The sequence below is a fragment of the Pezoporus occidentalis genome, unplaced genomic scaffold (genome assembly GCF_034315485.1).
Source record: "Pezoporus occidentalis ecotype Australia unplaced genomic scaffold, CSIRO_AGI_Poc_V1 ctg36, whole genome shotgun sequence".
Taxonomy (NCBI): domain Eukaryota; kingdom Metazoa; phylum Chordata; class Aves; order Psittaciformes; family Psittacidae; genus Pezoporus; species Pezoporus occidentalis.
Window position 1 is genome coordinate 4,559,341 of NW_026915591.1, and position 19,659 is coordinate 4,578,999.

The 19,659-nt window shown below is 38.8% G+C and overlaps 1 protein-coding gene across 3 annotated transcripts in view; it reads right to left on the bottom strand.

Annotated features, from left to right (window-relative positions):
• The window catches only part of SIPA1L1 (signal induced proliferation associated 1 like 1), a 214,769-nt gene that overhangs the window by 128,378 nt on the left and 66,732 nt on the right, over positions 1 to 19,659 (bottom strand). For all 3 annotated transcript variants that reach the window (XM_062630841.1, XM_062630842.1, XM_062630840.1), the window contains exon 2: positions 15,826 to 15,922. The gene's annotated coding sequence lies outside the window, so the exon portion shown is untranslated. The remainder of the gene's footprint in view (positions 1 to 15,825; positions 15,923 to 19,659) is intronic.

Below are 19,659 nucleotides of genomic sequence, written 5' to 3' on the forward strand. Positions count from 1 at the left end.
TTTTGAAGATCCACAGCTCTCAGAGGCTGGTATCTCCTGGTGATGCGAGGAGAAGACACACTCAGGCCCTGCAGCCGCATACTGGGGTAAGCTCAGGTGCCCCACCAGACACTGCAACGTCCAGCCAGTGTTGCAAAACAGTGAATGAAGCAAAATTTGGGTACTTCAGCAAAATTAGCTGCCAGAACAGTAAACCCAAACTGAAAGTGTGAAACCTGTCCAAGCTGAAAGCCTTTCACAAAAAGAAAACTGGGACAGCACTTCCACAGTAAAACAGCCCCTAATTTCCAAGGGATGGCACTGGTAGAGCTACTCATCTAAATAACTGTAGATTAAACTAAATAAACACTGGGTTTTTCTCCTACACTGAAAGTCCCAGAGCTCTGACGGATGAGTCAAGACAGCACTAACGTTTAAAGAACGGCATTTAAGGCAAACCATCACCAATGTAGACTTGCCCTGCTATGCCAGGCTGAGAACCTCAGCAGATTAAGGACCAACTCTGCCTCCTGCTCAGGAGGGCAGGAGAGGGCATGTAGCTGTGGGCAGCTACCCTCATTCATCGTGCAGTCACTCCGAAAAGGATTATTTTAAAGTAGTAAAAGAATCTTAAGCAAAATCTTAACAACAGTTTCAAGAACTAAACTGTACAGTTTCATACTGTGTGGAACAGTTTTACCCATATGCATCAGAACCTGTGCTGCAACACAACCTTCCATGAAATAATCTGATTAGCTGAACTAAGAAAGACACCAAAGAGATGCCCCTTGTCCTTAACAAGGCAATACAAGCACATGTGCTGTGCACTGGAGCTCAGAATTCACACACCCCTCCTTTCTCAAGGGTGAAAGACCCTTGGATAACCATGAAATCAGCAGACAGGAGAAGCCATGACCACCCCTTCCAAAGGGAGCACTAGCTTAAAAGCATTCAGCAAATTAACCTGTAGTCCAAACTCAAACATGTTCTACTTAGTTTTTTTTCACCATTTGCAGTTCAATGGTGTAAGGTGGATATACTTCATCCTTTGGTAGCATTAACAGCTGAGGTTTTCAGGTTTGCTTTTTAAGTCAAGAAAACAGAACAACTATAACTACAATTCAAGCAGCAGGATTTATTATTTCAGTAGCTGTTCACAAGTGAGATTAATTCAACTAATGATGAGGAAAAGAACATAAATAGCATAGAAAAAAAATAAATCAACCTTCAATCATAAAGTGTAACATTTCTGTAAGTTCAGTAACATAGTTCTGTTGGTTTAGGTCTTGCAATTTTTATTTTTAGCAAATATCCTGAAATTTTCTTTCTGGTTAAAAAAGGGCAAACTTATGTAAAACGCTGCTGCACAACTGCATATTCAGTCCTCCAGCCATTTGGAATTATTTTCTACTTGTTTTCCACTTAGAATGCCTTCCCAGGCATAAAACAGATTAAACAGAAGTTATCAGAAAACCTACATAGAAAAATATACTAAACCAGATTGAATTTACATCTGTTTGCCTTCCATTGCTTTTTACTGTCTTGGTTTTACCAGTGTAGCCTTTACAGGGAACTAAATAAAGGAAGAGATACAATGCCTTCTTGGAGCAGGGGTTTGTGTGCTGTTTGAGCGGTATAATTGGCAGCACTAGCAAAGATGTGCAATGCCAGTTCAGTAATTCACAGGAGAAATTTGTCAAACCATTCAGGAAAAGAGCCATGAGAGATCTCTGGACAGTCTCCAGCCACCATGACTTCAGCTTTCAGCACATGTAGCTGTGTTACAGCTATTTCAACAGATAATTTTGAACCATGGTCCTTGACTAAGTGATTCCAATCATCACAGGTGGAGACCTATCAGCCAGGCAGTCCCAAGATCTATATTACCAAGTACATTAGTCAGATACCTAGCAATACTTTATTTGCTGAACTTACAGGAGGTCTGCTCAAATGACAAATACAGAACAATAAAAATAGTCGCACAGGCCACTCATTTGTCTGGCTTTTTCTATCTTTGCAAGCCAAGAACCTCCTTCTCTGCACTCTTTTATATTGCTCTGACTCAGGTAAGAAGACCTTTAAGTCAGTCACAGTCTTGTCCAGATAGGAATGCAGAAAAACACCATACATGCAAGTAGGTGGTTAGCAATAACATGGGACTGGTTACCCCATCAAAGACTTCCTGAGTGAAATACCAGTCCAGCAAAGCTCTCCAAGAAAGCTTTGGGGCTGGTGGGCTACAAATCACACTCACATACAACAAAAGATGAGGAGCATTATCTTTTCAGTTTTGAAAATGCCAACACTGCTTTCAGGTTCAGTAACAATGAGTTACTTAACGGTGGCTTTTCAACAGCATCCTGACTTGGACAGCCTACATCAATTCTCGATCTCACCCAGGCCATTTCACCAGTTGTCTCTACACTAAACTAAACATGGTGGCACATAGCATTGCCAGCCCGTTTAGAATCTGGTTGAGATGAAGAACCCTGATACTGAGGGCTCCATAAGGAAGAAACAAGAAAGTTTGCAAAAGTAACACTCAAAATATATTCTCCTGAAAAGAAAACCAAAAAAACAAACCTGATTGCAGAATGGTTTGGGTTAGAAGGTACCCCCTGCCACAGGCAGGAACACCTTCCACTAGACCAGGGTGCTCAAAATTCCATCCAACCTGGCCTTGAACAACAGCCACGGCCTCTGTGTGCAACCTGTTCCAGTGCCTCACCACCCTCACACTGAAGATTTTTTCCTAATATCTAATCTAAATCTTCCTTCTGTCATCTTAAAACCATTCCCCCTTGCCCTATCTCTCTACATGCCCTTGTAATCTTTGACATCCTTGTCTCTGTATTGTCCTTGATGCCCTTGATCCTTAAATTTGAAAAACTAACACAGTTTTATCCAGCTATTTACAATTATGTGTGCTAGAGTATATAAATAACTAGCCTAAACTTCTAAGCTATTACTGATTTGCTTTCAGAACTAGTAAAACACAGGAGAACTCAGAGCAATACAAAACAGTGTCCATGTCCTTTCACAGCAGTGAAGGAGTGGGAAATTACTTAAGAAATGGTAAGACAATGTAATTCTGGTGCTTAGAAAGATTTGGATATGTTACTGGTGAAAGAGAAGAGCGGTAAAAATCAATTTAAGCTAGAGAAGAAAGACAAATAACAGTCAGGAAGCCACATCAAACCAACATAACATTCTCTCTTGGATAAATGTCTTAGTGAAGCAGCAGGTGTAGTGTTCATAACTGACACTTCTGACACTGTTCAACACAATCTGGAGACTGTACCATCCAAAATAATCAGTGTATGTCAGCTAACTATTAGAAAATTCGCTTTCAGAGAACTAATGCAGTGGCTCAGTATAAAAACACAGAAGGCATTTCAGGTTGGTTCTGCTAGAACTTGTCCTGCAGCAAGTTTTCCTTAGTACTTTCATTATTAATTTGAGTGATCAAACAGAGGCCCCCCTGAAGAATCCAAAAATACCACTGAAGTGAGGGGCAAGAGTTGCAAGGAGTATGGAGGAGAGGATCCAGATGAGCATGGGAAGTCAGGGATTCTAAAGCTGAAATGGTCAAAGCCTCTGCAAGTGAAAGCAAAGAAAATGCTGTAAATCTGAAATGAAATAATTAAAGCAATAGAAAAAAAAAAAAAAATCACAAACAAAATACCACATATAAAGAATTAGACATCTAAAGAGCAATAAAGCAGAAGAGAAGTTGGGGGGAGCTGTACAGGATCACAGACCAAGTAAATATTATAAATCCAATGCTGTTCCCAAAAGCCAAATATCAGTCTGGAACATGTTAAGACTGAGGCACAAGAAGTTAAAGTATTTCAAGTCTACTCAACACCATTGCACTTGCTTTGAAATACCATTTAGATCTTTCTTACATATTCTAAAGAATAGATCCTAAGAGCTGGCTCTAAGGTTACTACAACAGATTGACAGCAACTGAAAATAAAACCTCATCTTCTCTATAAAGTTGCGTATTTGGATTGAAGAGATATTAACAGTAAATATGGTCTTCATGTATGAACTCATTTTTGTGAGTTACTTTAAGTGACAGTGCACATGAATAGATTTCTCTTCCCCTTGACCTCCCTTCCTCTAATACAACAGTTCCTTCCAAGTTCAGTCTCCTCTTTTCTTGGTCTTGTAAAAATAAGATGAAATACTTGAAAAAGAATTAATTGATGTGTTTACCAAAAAAAGATACACATGCTACTGCTGATACCCATAAAAATTCTATTGCTTTTTCACATTTGGCAGTTCACCCTAAGCAGTCACAGTTCTAAACCACATTTCAATGTCAGGGTTTTTTCCATTACAGAAGTAGTTACACCCTGATTCCAGCTCATGTCATACTTATATTAAAACAATTTAGACTTGACAGAGTTGTCTATGCACACTGATTTTAAGTCTTATCATGCATGTATTTTAGCTCCTTTTTTCAGCTTTCCTGTGAAACAGCAGTAATATTCCAAATCATACTTCACCAAACCCGACATGTATTTACAGCAGTACAGACACCGAGCATCTATCAGAGCTGAAGTGTCAACAGCACATACCAAAGTATGACACCATCTTTCACAGCCTTTTAAGGAATTTAGACTTTCACCAACTCTTGTTTAGATTTTACACCACCATGGCTCCAATCCCTCCACCAACATTCCTTCCTGCTAGAAATTTCGTATGTTACTCATATAGACAGTCATTTCTATGAACCAGTAGATCGAAACAAAGTCCAAACACACACACTCATAATGGCCATAAAACTAGAAATGGACAGCATTCCCCTTTTCCTTAAAAAAAAGTATGCATATTTACCAGATCAGAGATCTAAAAGCCAGAGTAACATTAAAAAACAGTTTGAAAACCCAAGACTCTTCATATATCATGTGAAAATATTTGTTATATCATGTGAAAATATCTGCTGAAGGAGAGAACAAGACTTCGATTACATCTCCAGGTCTACTCTAAATCATCTGTGAAAACAGACCATGAAGTCTGGGTCTAACAGACGTGTATGAGAAGGAATGCAAACCTCCTCCATCTACAGGAAGAATACTTGCAGTACTGCAAGAGGAAAGAAGGTAACCACTAGCACATATACAAAAAGGGGCTATTTCTCTGGTACTACAGACAAAATGCACTGTTTGCAGATACTCTAGCACCCACTTTCAAAAACACAAAACGTCCCTATTATCTATTTGGTGTGTAGAATAGATTTTTATAAAGCTTTAAAAAGAAGCCTTCACATCTCTTTTGCCTTACATTTGCAATAACAGAGAAAACATCAAGAATCTTATGTTTAGAGAAAAACATAAAACACCACAAAACAAGTTACTGCCCCAAGTTACCACATCCACCTGAACAGGGAGGCACCATTACACCTGAAGGGAGATAAATGCTATCAAAAATAGGGAATAACAATGATGCTATTCCCTATTTTACCCTACAGAAGTCTAGTCTCTGTCCTAACATAGAATTTCCATCAGAAGACAATTCTAAAAGTATCTCTCACCTACATTGTGTTATTGTTTGGAAACCTGAGACTGAACAAAACATGCTGAGCTCATAGTGATCACAACACCAACCTTATTCATCAACAAGTCTTCACAACCACCAACTCCCAGGTACAATAAAGAAATTTGCAAAGCCTCAATGCTTTAAAAGGAAAAAAAAAACAAACAAACAAAAACCACACAACTCTATGGAGAAATCAACAATTAAAACTGACAGTAGTAGTATTTACCTGTGGGAAATCAGCAGTGTAATTTCAAGCTCATGGCTCCTGGTACAATATTTTCAATTTTAGACAACAATTTTTCTATACATCAGGTAAATCTTTATGTGTCCATCCTCTTAATCCTTTTTAATAAAGAAAAAAGAAATAAAATCACATTAGAGAGCATACAGCTGTCCAAACACCTGCTGACGTCTAAAAAGGAAATCCTACATTATTCTAAAGGATTTCAGTCTTGAAAAGGTCAGCCAAAGGCCTCTCAGTATCGTCAGTAAAACTGCCTAGCTCTTGAGGTTTGTTTTTTGAGTTGGGGACAGGGATAGCTAAGCTTCTTTTTCAAAGTATTTTGTCCAAATAAAGATGATTTTACGCAAGATCCCATTCCAACAAATAAAAGTTAGTTCATTACCTGCCAGAATACGAAAAAGCACCATAAGTGTTTATATATAAACTACAAAATATTGGCCTAAGTGTTACATTTTGTATTAATTGTACTGTTATGAGAAAGGTCAACAATGCTGAGGTTTCTCGTGTTCTTGACTGCCACAGATCTATCACTACCCTGTATACTCTTATCAAGATAATTCATGTACTAAAAACACACACAGCAAAAAACCTAATGCTAATAAAAGGGACTTCAGAAATTGTATTATCTACTAGACTGAGTAATCAAAGTGCTTTCTCTGACTAACAAAGAATTTACAGCACTATCTTACACTCAGGGTCATCTTTGTTTCACGTAAACTCACAGCACTGGAGATAGGAGCTTCTCAGCTGCTCAAAACAGGAGCAAGACTTCTCAAAACACCACGTTCTTGTGTAACATGAAATGTACTTTGCACAAGATACAAAGTAATATATTTGTGCCCTCTACTTTAATATATTTTCATGTTAGTACTACAAAACTGAAAATAAACCAAACAAAAAATAACCAAGGTACATATGTACACTCATCTGCCACAAAACACAAAAGCATTTTGACATGGCTGTTTCTGATTTTAGCTCTTACTATTAAAACACTTCAATATAGTTTCACAATTTCTTGTCAGATGTACCTCCTGTACAAACACTGTTTTTCAAAAGCCAGAACTGAAATTGCAGGTCTGCTCACTTGTGCTAAAAATAAACTAATACTGTAAGCACAACGTTAAACTGTAAAAAAGCAAGCAAAAGCAGATTAAGATAAAAACTGTGTTTTATGCCTCCATGGATAAACTGAAATAAGAAGCATGGAAGAAAGGTATTTCTAAATTCACATCAACCGCGATTAGGATGATCCTAAGCTGCAGTGACAATCAAAATGCCAAGCAAGAAGTACCGTTTCAATACCTCACTAGTCAGTTTAGAACTGGAACATAATCACTGCACAGGTATTAACCTAGAATTATTTTTTTTTAATAGGTAAAACTGTATCTGCAATTGGGATGACAGAACAGGCAGCAGGCTCTGTAAGGCTCAGAGCTGCAGCACCAAACCCAAACCTCAGCCTCAAGAGCTTGTTCTACTTGAGAAAGGGAAGAGAAAGGTGTCACTTCTCCACAGCTTACCAAAGGACAAGGAAGAAAACTGATCTCATTTTTGCCATAATAGAATTATGCTCCCCCCTCAAAAAAAGCCTGTCAGGAAAAAACACCACCAGTAACTGTGGCCCCCTTTGGTTATAACATGCTAGGCAGCTCTTGTAGCACCTAAAAATTTTGTCTAATGGTCATATTTGTTGACACCTTTCAAAGCAGAATTTCAAAGTATGTATTAATACACTTTAGCAATTTCCCACAGAGTAAACTCTAAGGGTCTCTAAAGGTTTCTTAGATCGATTTGCTTCAGAAATGACTCATTTAAGGGAAAGGCTAAATCTGTTTTCATTTAATAGTCAGAATGAGAAAACGGCTTAAATCCCCATTATATAAAAATGTCAGAAGGTCAGCCACAATCCTCTTTGCACTGTAGAAAAACAATTCCAGAAGTGTCCTTAGAGCACCCAGGCTATTTTGTTCATTGGCTGAACAAAGTATGGGCAGAAATTTATGTATCTGCATAACTATCCTGCACTAATGAAGAGCCATATTATTTGGTGAACATGGAGTAACAGTCAAAATGGTAATAAAAGTGCAGCAGAAATGCCTTTAGACACGTCAGTAGAGGCTTTATTCATCTGGGGTAAGCATAGGAATGTTTAAACCCTAGCCATGCATCTTCCAGACCCTGGAAAATTTCACATGCTGCAATGATTCACAGCTCTGAAGCTCCCACTGTTACTGTTAGGTGACTGTACCGAGCAGATAATCAAATATGGTAAGCAGATCCATTACCAATACTACCTGACATTTCTCAATTCTTTGCAGAATTATTTACACTGAAGATTATAAATTGATGGATACCAATACCCGCATACTTTAAAGCTCATAAAGAAAAAGCTCACACCACCACCCACCTATTGACAGCAGTAAGAATTATTCTGTAGAGAACACTAGTTCTTTATCAATGTATAAAAATTCTGTCTTCAGTACCAAAGCAATCCTGCCCATTCCAATTTAAAAAAAAAAGCTGCTGCAGAATTAGAAAGGAGAATGGCAACAAAGAGCAAAAGGTACTGGATTTCCTCATTCAGAGAGTCCTGATCTGAAAGTCACCAAACATTAATTAAGTCTACAGCTACCAACCTATCTTACATTCCTCCATTTACATCTGTTCCTGTGCTGTCACAGGTAGCACCATGAAGATTGAGGGAACTCTGATTTGACAAAATACAGTAAGCTAACTGTAAAATTAGATTTCGGGATGAAAGACAACAGTTAAGTGTTTAATGTATGAGAAAATGCATCCAACTTGTACAAATATTTAACCAGCTCTTTTGAATATCTTTCTAGTATCTATGAAGATGGCTGTAAGCCTCGACATTCCTTTCTACATCCAAACCATTTTAATAAAAGCAAAGCTAAAAAACCCAGACCAGCCCTTACTAATACATGAATAACAACTGCTTTGCAGAATAATCCAAGAGAGAGTGCTCAGCCCACAATTTAATATCACAGCAAAAACATTTAATAACCACTGCCTTTACCTGCTCTTCTCTCAAGTTTTCAGTCTTACTAAACCTACCTCTGCCTCCCTTTTATAGGCAAGGAACCAGAATTTGCAAGGAGCACATGTCTGACCCTTTTCATCCCCCCACAGCCAAGCATGTAAATGTTTAAAGAATGCTATAAACCTCTGATTCTAAATTAATCCTAGCTGGGATGGCTCTCAGGCCCCAGACATTTCACAGCTCATTCTCTTTCAAACAACTTCCTCCCAACAGCCACTTGTTTCCAGAGACAGAAGCTGAGGCCTCAGATACTGCTTCATAAAGAAGGGTGCACTGGTTCTCAACCTAAACCTTTCTCCTCAGGAAATCTCTGCAAAGAGCTCTAGCACAGGTGCTAGAGGAGAGGAAAAGACAAATAAAAAGAGAATGCTGAAGAAAACAGATGCCTAAAAGCAGCAGAGAAAATGAAGGTGATCAGAGAAAGAGAAGAAATAACACATAGAAAAAAAAAATTAAAGTCAACTTGGAGTTCAGATTATTCAGTGCTTCCTCATATCCTGAAAAATCATGTCTATACTACTACATGTTACCAAGAGTGAAGGAGCATGAGGAAGCAAGAACAGCAGTGGCTGTTCCTCTAAGGTATGACTGTCACACACCAAAAAAAAAAAAGGGGGGGGGGGGGAATAAAAAGAAAAAGATGTCTTTTCCAGTATTTCTTGTTTCACAGCTACACAACCATAAGCTTCCAAACATCTCAAGGTGTGCAGGACCAAGACTGGCTCAACAACCAGATGAGGAAACAGCTTTCCTGCTTTTGTTCTGCCTGCATCTGGAATGGAGCTATTGAAGGCACTAAGGGCTGGCCAGGCCAGCACTGCTCTAAGGTGCAGCCTAGAACAGTTAATACATCCAGACACAGAGCCTCACAAATGACAGGACACTGACATGGATGAAGAAGAGGAACATCCTTAAAATGATATGGAAAGTCTGCATGCACACAAAACACCTAAAAGCAATAAAACCAAAAATTCCACCACACTGTATCACACCTTAGTTCTATCCAACCAAAGTCTCAAATCCAAGACTTTTCCACCATGGACTTCTCAGTTTAGAGAAAATTCTCATGTATTTTCTAAAATACATAGATGTAAAAATTTAACTTAATGAGAAATCTTGCTCCTTCCCTTCTACCTTTACTGGAGATGAACAGGCATGTGAAACAGTACAGCTCAAACACATGAAGACATTCAGGTTATTTCGGTAAAAATCATACATAATCCCAAAGCTGAATTTTTAACTACCCTGAGGAGTTAGAAAACTGTTTAAAACTTCTGCGAATTACAAACTTCCTTTGTTTAAAAAATAAAAAATGAGATCTTAGTGGTATCAACAGTCAATATAATAAATAGCATTGCTTTGAGGTACTGAAGAACTGTCTATTAGTACTGAGTCTTAATATATGGAATATATGGAATGAACTAGTGACTGATGACATTCATCTAACAGCATATGCAAAGCAAAAAACTAAAGAGGCCAACATGCTAAAAAAAACCATACAAATTAACAGGAAGCACTACTTACTAATTATACTACTGTTACAAAGAAGACTGAGACTTCCTTTTTACAGGGAGTCATGTGGAAAAGACAAGGGTAATGGGTGCAAGTTATTCCTGGAGATTTCAATTGGACACAAGAGGAAAATTTTTCACAGTGAGAACAATCAGACATTGGAATAATTTCCCCTGAGAAGCGGTGGATTCCCCAACTTTGGACACTTTTAAGATTGAGCTGGACAGGGTGCTGGGACATCTTGTCTAAACCATGCTTTTGCCAAGAAAGGCTGGACCAGACAATCCTTGAGGTCCCTTCCAACCTGGTAAGTCTATGAGTCTGTGACAATTCAAAAGCTATACAGCACCATTCACATTATGACGTTCATATACTTTTATGTTACATTATATACATAAAAAGAGATGACTAATGCCTCATGCTGACAAGATCTGTAAAGCTAGCATCACTCTCTAGTAGACGCTGATCTTTATCTTTCATCAAGTAGAGCAGAGTCAAGTTGTGGTTTTGCATTATGCATAAGCAGTGAGTACAATTAGACTGAAAAGGAAGCTGATCTCCTCTGATCTCAGGTGGAAAGCGTGAATTCTGATCTGCACAGGTGACACCTCTGTGCATTACTCCAATTTTCAAGTTCACTTGCTTGAATCTGTGTATGCAACAGAGAACTCACAACACGCAGATGTGGCTAATCTCATGCAATCCACTAACATTTAAACAAGCAAGATACCAAATAAGAGAGCAAAACAGTTACATTTGTTTGGCACAGAAAACTGCAATTAGTTCTTGATTTCACAGTTCAAGAAGGATGCTGAAGAACCAGAAGAAAGAAATTAATATCCCTACAGAAAGAATACAAAAGCAAGAGAAGGAGGGAATTTGATCTTTCATCAAGCAGAGATACAAAAGAACCACCAATTACTAGAAATTAGACCTAAACAAATTCAGGCTAGAGATGAGGCTTCTTTTGCTTTCAGACAGACTGAATCATTTAAGAATTGCTCATTTTCAAATTCCCAGAAATATTCTCATTGAAACTGGATGCTTTTCAAATAAACGTTGTATTTCACCTTGTTCTGTCTGAAGCAGATAATTTTAGGAATTCTAATGGTCAATGCAGTTGTAGTAGTAGCAGTTGCATATGTTCTCAAAACACTTTATAAAGGAACCAAGCATTTTCCTTCGGCAGGTAAAAAAGCAAAGCAGAGAAACAGCACTAAGTCAACGACAACACATGAATGAAGTTCACAGTTTCTAATTCCACTTTGCTACTCTGTGGTCCCCTTATGATTTTGGGTTTGGGGAGGGTTGTTGTTTGGGTTTTCTTGGAGAAGGGAAGTAGTCTGGTTTTTGTTGGTTTGTTTTGGGGTTTTGTTCTTTTGGGGTTTTGGTTGGTTTTTTTCTGTCTGTGAACTTTTAGCTCCAATTCACAGATTCTCTGTCTGTTCTGTGTCTCAGATTTAATTGCAAATTTCTGGTACTAACCTGCAATGCATTTTAACTGCCAAAATCTGTTGCTATTGAAGTTTAAGCAGTACAGCAGCACACTATACTTTAGCAATACACAAGCTGAGCCATGGAGAAAATCAAAATACCAGGGTTGCTCATTCTTTACCAGCCAGTCCCACAAAGTGTTAACACAGCAGGATCAACTACAGAAAACATCTCCTTAATCAGTGGGCATTCATAATCATGCATAACACTAGGTCCATAGCTTCTAGTTCTAAATTATACTATATTCCACATTTTAAAGACAAAACTAGGAAAAATTCGTACACACAACAATATATGCATTTAAGCTACCAACAGCTCTCCACATTTATGCAAGCTACAGAACTCATAATATTGAGTTTTACAAAATCCACTCTATTTCCAGGGCAAAAGACTGCAGCAATTAAGCACCCAGACTCCCTACCAGTCTCCAGCAGGCTATGCTAAAATCCATGCTGTTAAATCCTTGCAATCTTTTCTAATCCAGGCTAGCTATATTAAAGCTAACTTGGGTGTGCCTAACCATTCTGAAATCAGGAAGCATGCAGACAGTCTATGTACCCTCATTCTTGGCCTGTGTAGTCAACAGGTGCCTGTAACAGCAAAGAACATGGATCATTACAATCCATACCACTAAATCTTCAGTCATTCTAGACTAGGAAAATAGTATAAGATCCTTGTCAGTTTATGGGTAGCCAAGAATTAATGGAATCCAGGCTTTTCTCTTTTCCTTCACTCATATACATATGGTTTAAAGAACTGTATATTCAGAAGTCTCACAAACAGGGAACTGAAGATGAGACTTTCCTCCTGAAGACCCATTTCCTATTATAATGGACATTTTCAGTTATTAAGAACATTATCCAAGTTTTTTTGAATGGTCCAACTGTAATTCTCTAGAACTGCACTACATTAAATTACCTCCAACTATGACATGCTAATTTTTGCCTATTTACTGCACTATCTTAAGCATAAAGGAAGGTTAAAATATACTAAGCACTTTTTATTTCTTTTCCATTTAATGACAATATTGTAGTTATCATTGAAATACCACAAAGACATCACAGAAGGCAGTCACTAACTTGGTAATGTTCACTCATCAATACAATCATCTAATACCCTTAATCCCCTCTGTCTCTCAGGTACATGCATACAAATGAAATACATAGATGCACTCCTCAAGCAGCAACCTTTCTTTACAAGAACCCCAAGACTAACCATTAATTGCAGGGTTTTTTCCTAATTTTCTTCAGACTTCTCAGGGAAACAGCTTGAAGTACAGACCTACACAATCCTAGTAACACAAACCCTTTGTAGAAATCAACTAAACCTTGGGACAGCTGTGGGGGGGACGGGGACGGACGGGACTAAACCTACAGAATATAAGAAAGGAACACAGCTCTCTACATCTCCTCCTGTCCACGCAGAGAAAGGGTGGGTACCCATACAGCTGCCATCTCCCATTACAGAGCATACAGCATTGTGTACTCAACCACATCACCTGTAAGGGCAAGCAATGATCATTGAGGCAAAACCTTTCCCACCCCAACCAGACCTTATTACCATGATAAATGAAGCCATTAGGCTTCAAATTGTCAACAGGAAAAGAATACTTAAGATAAAACCAGGAGCTTTAAACACTATCCTACAAAAAATAACTTAAGGTCAACATCAGCCACTTAGGCACAGTGAGCATCCTCTCTTCCCTCCCCCTGGTCCTCAGGTTAAGCTGTATTTTATAAGTTTCATTCTGTCTATATTACCAAAAGAATGTGGGGAACCTAACAGAACAAAGTTTATGCTGCTGTGTCTTCCACATAAATATCTTTTAAATTAGATTTGGTATTTGAAACATCAGCAAATGTCAACTTTATTGGAGCATGTTATTGTTTCTAAAAAGGCTACCTGTTAACATGGATATGGTTTACTAAAACGTTTTAGTCCCAACTGTAAAACCTGCTGTTGAGTTTCAGTACACAAGACTGGGTCTATAGGACCGCTGGCATACAAGCTCATAAACAACCAGAACAGTTACTAGTGAAACAAATTACATTTTAAATACAACTTTGTATATATAGATTTGTTATGAGCTAGAATTTAATGATTTTAAATAGTCCACTGGGAAACAATTTCCATTAATGAACAAAAATTGCACGTGTAATAAAAAGAAGCTTACCACCTTCATTAAGTAGTTCAGTGGTATAACATGGTGACATCATCACTGGCAAAGTTAGTTTAGTTACTGAGACATTCTTTATGGAAAATGTACAGCAAAAAACCCAAACTGTAGAATCCAAAAATAGCGGGGGGAGTGGAGGTGGGGGGGGGGGAGCATTTCCTTACTTTCCACCAATAAGTTAAATTAGCAGCTGAGAGATTACTTTTACTTCATCACTCAAGACAGCACTTTTTCACTGTTCGTGCCCCACTACACAGCGTTTAGGATCAAAGTATGTCCCATGGGACCACAAACTTCAAAAGCAAAACAAAACAGAAGTTCTGTATGGTGTGCTGGGAAAGAGATGGACACAGCATTTTCTCCTCTATATGTAACTTTGAGAACTACATACCGAAGAAAACCACAATAATGACTGCACACAAAAACTGACACTGAAGTGCCAAGTGAAGAGGTAAGATGATTCAAGGGGAAAGTAACTAAAACAGCCTTTTCCAAGGGCTCCTCCAGATCCACAAAAAGACATGTTTTGTTTCCAATATATATGTGTCCTCTGAAGGAAAGGTTTTGTTGTTACAATAAATCAAACCCCAGGGGCTAACCACTCCCCTACAAACACAGCACAGCTTTGCTGACAGCACTTCAGAAGAACAGACTTAAATTGACACATTCGATACAACAACATTGTCCTGAACGACTGCAACAACTACAGGGCAGGTTCTCTCGAAGAAACCTATTTGTTTTCTTTAGACGTGGCACACTGATGAACTTATGTTACAAGGAAGGTTTTTTTCTTTGGTAGCAATGTTTATTACACTGCTTGTCACTTCCAGACTGGAGTTCTTTTGCATGTCCTGTACCTATAGCTTTCAACATCTGTTAATAAATAGATCATTAAAATCTATTACATGGAGAAGGTCGTGTTTTTACAGCCTGGCTGCACATCAGGGTACACTGATCCAAGTTCAGATGTCAGTGCTTCTCTCCCTGCAGTCCCCAGCAATATTAGGGTCACCTCCCTTCAGGTGGCAGCACTACGGCTCGCACAACATGTGGCATTAATTCAGGAAGCGCATCCGCCTGAAAACAAATCCACCCCTACCCATCTTTGCAGGGCCAACACCACTGCTCCCCATCCCTCCTCCCTCTACCCAAAGCCACACACTGCAGTTTTCCAGCCTTCTTGATCCAGGTCATTACACATCTGCAAAAGACTTGCATCTGATACAAGGCAGAGGGCAAGGCTGCATGGGTGGACCTGCAGCATCTCACACTTGCAGCATCGTTTTTATGGTTTCACAAACTCCCTAAAAATATATTTCTGTGAAAGAATAGATCATGTACTAAAAGACAGTCCTTTTCAAGAACTGGGCACGTTCAGAATAATCATCCCTTCCTTACAACGTGAGTTTAGTTTCACAAGTACATTAAAATAAACCACCTACAAGAACTACTGTGTTTTAGAAAATGTGACAAAACAGGCATTCTGTCACTGCCTGAATAAAGTCCAACCTGCTTTTACGAACACTTCTACAAATATCTAGTAGAAAGGGGGAAGGAAATATTCATCTAGTCCCCTTGCATCTCTCTCCTGAGAAAATCTCTTTGCATATAGAGGATGCATTCAGTGCCAGAGTGGGATACAGTCTGGCACACGGCAGCAGCCAGCCTACCTGCTGGAGACCACCCCTTCCATATTGCATGAAACACTGCACGCCATCAGCAGTCACAAAGCCAACACTGATTTTGTGGCAACTGGCACTACTCCAAAGGGTAACTGTCACACAGTGCAGAAAGTGGAGCATGCACACTTACCTATCTAAATTCCTGAGAAGGCAAGCACACACAGCTTTAGCAAAAACTCCTGGTGGCTGCCACGATCAGCTTCAGAGGAATCATGCCATGGTGAAACCTGGAAGCAGAAAGACCATGGGTATGAACAATATTTGAAAGGGAAACAAACAGGTTAAATTTTTTTCAAAAGGGAAATGGTATTGTGGAAACTGTGCTAGTTAGAAGCCAGAAGCAACAAAGACTTATAAAACTATGAACCTATTAGGTTTACGTGGCTAGCTTACTCATTTGAGAGTGCTTGCATGAGAAGTTTCTTAATATAACAATCCCAACCTTTCTTTTATCACCCTTTTTCTGAACCACGTTATTTTCTTCCAGAACACATTCTGGCAAACATTTGGTTACACCTGAAAGGGGACATTTCACAGTGCTGTGGCCCACTTTTTTTCTCACCTTTTTCAACATAAAGGCCAATCGCAAAGGAAAGAGGGGGGTTATTTAAGTCACTAGCTACACTCCTCTAAGAAGTCCCCAAGTATAGCAAGGAAAAATGGCTCAAAGCTAGTCCTTCATATTTACCAGGTCCTGTAATAAAACCTGTATTGTTTCAACATTAGCCTTAATATCTGACCTCTACCTATTGCTACAAAAGATGACTGGAGCCCTCTAAAATTAGACTGGGCAAACAGATGTAACCATGGAGATTCATACTGCAGACCCGAGAACACTGCAGGGGCACAAACTGGAGGTAGAGCACAGACAGTGAATTTTTGTCCTCCTCTCCTCCCACCAAGCTCCAGTGTTAGAAGAGATGTGTGGTGAATCATATCAAAAAGATGGATTAAAATCCAACTCTAAATAAGGAGACTTGAGGAAAAGACCTAGATCATTTCTCCAAATCTGGCTTTTCCCAGTCCAGATCACTGCACAGCTACGTAAGAATTTGTGCTGACAAAAGGCAGAGAAGGCACAGGTCAGGGTAAGCAGTCAAGGACAGCTGCTTTGCTCTGCAATGCCATCATAAGCTGCATGTAAAACCACGGTACAAACCCTATTTATTCTATTATAGTGATCTCTGAAATTTGATAGGTTGATATGCAAGTAATTTTTAGTCACCCATTACTACTATCCCAATAATATTTCCAGACAGGGTTGAATGAAGTTTGAATACTTGGTGGCAAGAACGTTAGTATCAACCAAAATTCTTTAAGAAGCGCCAGACATCATTACAACAGAGCTCAAGAACGTAATTATTGTTATCTTACTTTAAGTAAGTAAAAACACAGCTTTCAGAGTTGGGTTTTTTAACTGCAAATTAGGTTTAGGCTTATTGACAAGATACTATGTGAAATTAAGACCCTGGAAAACTAAGAAGCATCATCAGAAGAGCTGCAGTACATATCATATGCAGCAAAAGCAGTTTCCAGAGGTCAGAGAGAACTAAACTCATGTTTAAAACAAGGTAACACTCCAGGAAGAACTGCTTTCTAACTTTCATATTATCAACAAACTGAGCCTGTCTCTTTCAAGTAGAATCATATTCTAATCTTGGGGCAGGGAAGTTCAATTACCTCTCAGTGTAATGAGGCAAGTAAAAGGTTTAAAATCTATCTGCTTACAATTGCTACTGACATTTTGGCAAGTCATTTGGGCAGCAGGTAAATAAATCATTTCCTCAGGTGGTGGCCTTCTGCTCAAGAAGAGATTTCCTTGCTTTCTTTAGGGTGAAATTCTTCACCTGTTCAAGCATTTCTAAGATGCATCATAATTCCAGTCCAGAACTCTCCATTTTCTTTGGTGTTAAATTATAGACCTGCTGTATAAAGACAACTTTTTTCTTTTTTTTTTTGGTAAAAGATTGCCTGTGAAGCTCAATTGTGATTGGGAAGGCCGCCTACACAGCATAGAGGGTGAGAAAAACACACTTGCAGAGCTGAAAAAACATTGGTGTAGGCGTAGAGAGGGAGGGAAGAACAAACTTCATTCTACTGAAAAAGGCTATTTTCTTACCTCACTAAAATGTGTTCCTTGAAAAGAATTCAAAGGATTGTTTGCTAGGTTCCAGATGTCAATATGCAGCACAAACAAAATGAGGAATCCTTGCAGATTCATCCTCCTGGCTTCAGAATCTGCCACCTACCCAGGGAATGTTTCACTTCCCCCACTTTTCTATTGCATCCTGCAACAGCTGTTCTCACAGAGAGCAAGTCACCTGCACATTAGCAGTCCAAAGCCTTATATAATTAACAGCATCAGGAAGTATTGAAAGTGTAGCCAAAGCCTTTCCAAAAGAAGGGGAAAAAGAATGCTCTCTGGAAACACTAAGAATAACTTGTGTTCATTCTTGGCAGAATCTAACAGTATTTGGAAATGCTGAAAAAAATAAAATAACTACAAGTACAGATGTTTCTTTCTGACAGTTTCTTTCCCCCCTGGCCTACACAGCCTTCAGTCCATTCATCTCCCCAGAAAAGCAAGCAGACCTTTGCAGGATGTCCTACTAACTAGTCTAGATTTTCAAAGGAAAGAAAGCATGAGCATCAGTGGAAAATATCCTCCTCAGTTTTCTTTAGGAAGGCACCACCTATACATGTTACACTTTCTAAACAAATCAGTCTACATGACGTGTTCTCCTGCCATCACAAACCTATGAAAATATTTTTAATAGGTCTGTCTTTCCCTTCCCAATAAAAACAAAAGGCTGTGGTTGTATGTGCATTAGCTGATTATTACTGTAATTACTACCAGAGGAATGAAGACAGCCAGGACAAATTTCACCAATTAAGTTCAAGAAACATGAGATGATGCACTGCAGGGAACAGAAGAGGCTGCTGCTCCTATGGCACCAGACAAGTCTAAAACCTATTTGCAAAGCTTACCTCAAACGGAATAGGACTCCATCACCTTATTTTCTTGAGTGTTGAGGTGGGTGTTTTCAAAGCCCTGTGTCTAGCAGTTGACTGAATTCCTGTACCCACAGTACACTGCTGCAATAGAGAACAGCCTACAGAGCAGTACTCCTGAAGGCCACCTCCAACCACAGCTTTCACAGGGCTTTAACTTTCGTCTCCAGTCAAACATACGCTGTCACTGAGGACACTGAATACCAGAAACTGGTAAGCAACATTACTACAAAGTAAACTTCATTTTTACACATCTTTTCAACTACATGACTGTTGAGCACTAATGGCTATTATTCATACAGAAACACAGCTAGGATAGGATTCTGAAAAGCACCAAGCCAGCTGACTTGCACAAACCTACACAGCAATCAAAAGCAGCACACTCAGAAGTCACAGCTAAGCTCTTAAAATTACTCTTAAAAATACAAGATAGTTGCTCCTGAAACCGACTGAGGCATAAATTCTTCTGGATCAGAAAGGCAGATAAGAATGGAGTATCACAGAGAGGTATAAAACTCCTGAACAGTAGAACCTCCAGAAAACAGAAAGAAGGATCTGAAACACTGAGTATAAAATGGTGAAAAACACAGAAGCAAGAAAAGAAGTAAGGTGATGTAGAAACAAGTATAAAAAAAAAGGCATATAAAAAGGTAGCAAGAAATGAAATCCCTTATTTTAGGAAAATTATAAAAGAAGGTATGGACTCCCACCAGATTTTGAATTACAGCCATCCTGACTTTCAGCCTGGTGAATAGCAAAATACAATATCTGACACCTTAATACAGCCTCCCTACATACTAATACGCATATAATTCTAATAAAGCAAAACCCCATGAAAATATTAGACAACAAATGAATCACATACATAGTATTTGCATCCTAATAAAGCATATCCTTTCATGCTTGGCTTGTCAAGCTAAAGAACATTTGCTTCAAGAGTCACTGACAGAAT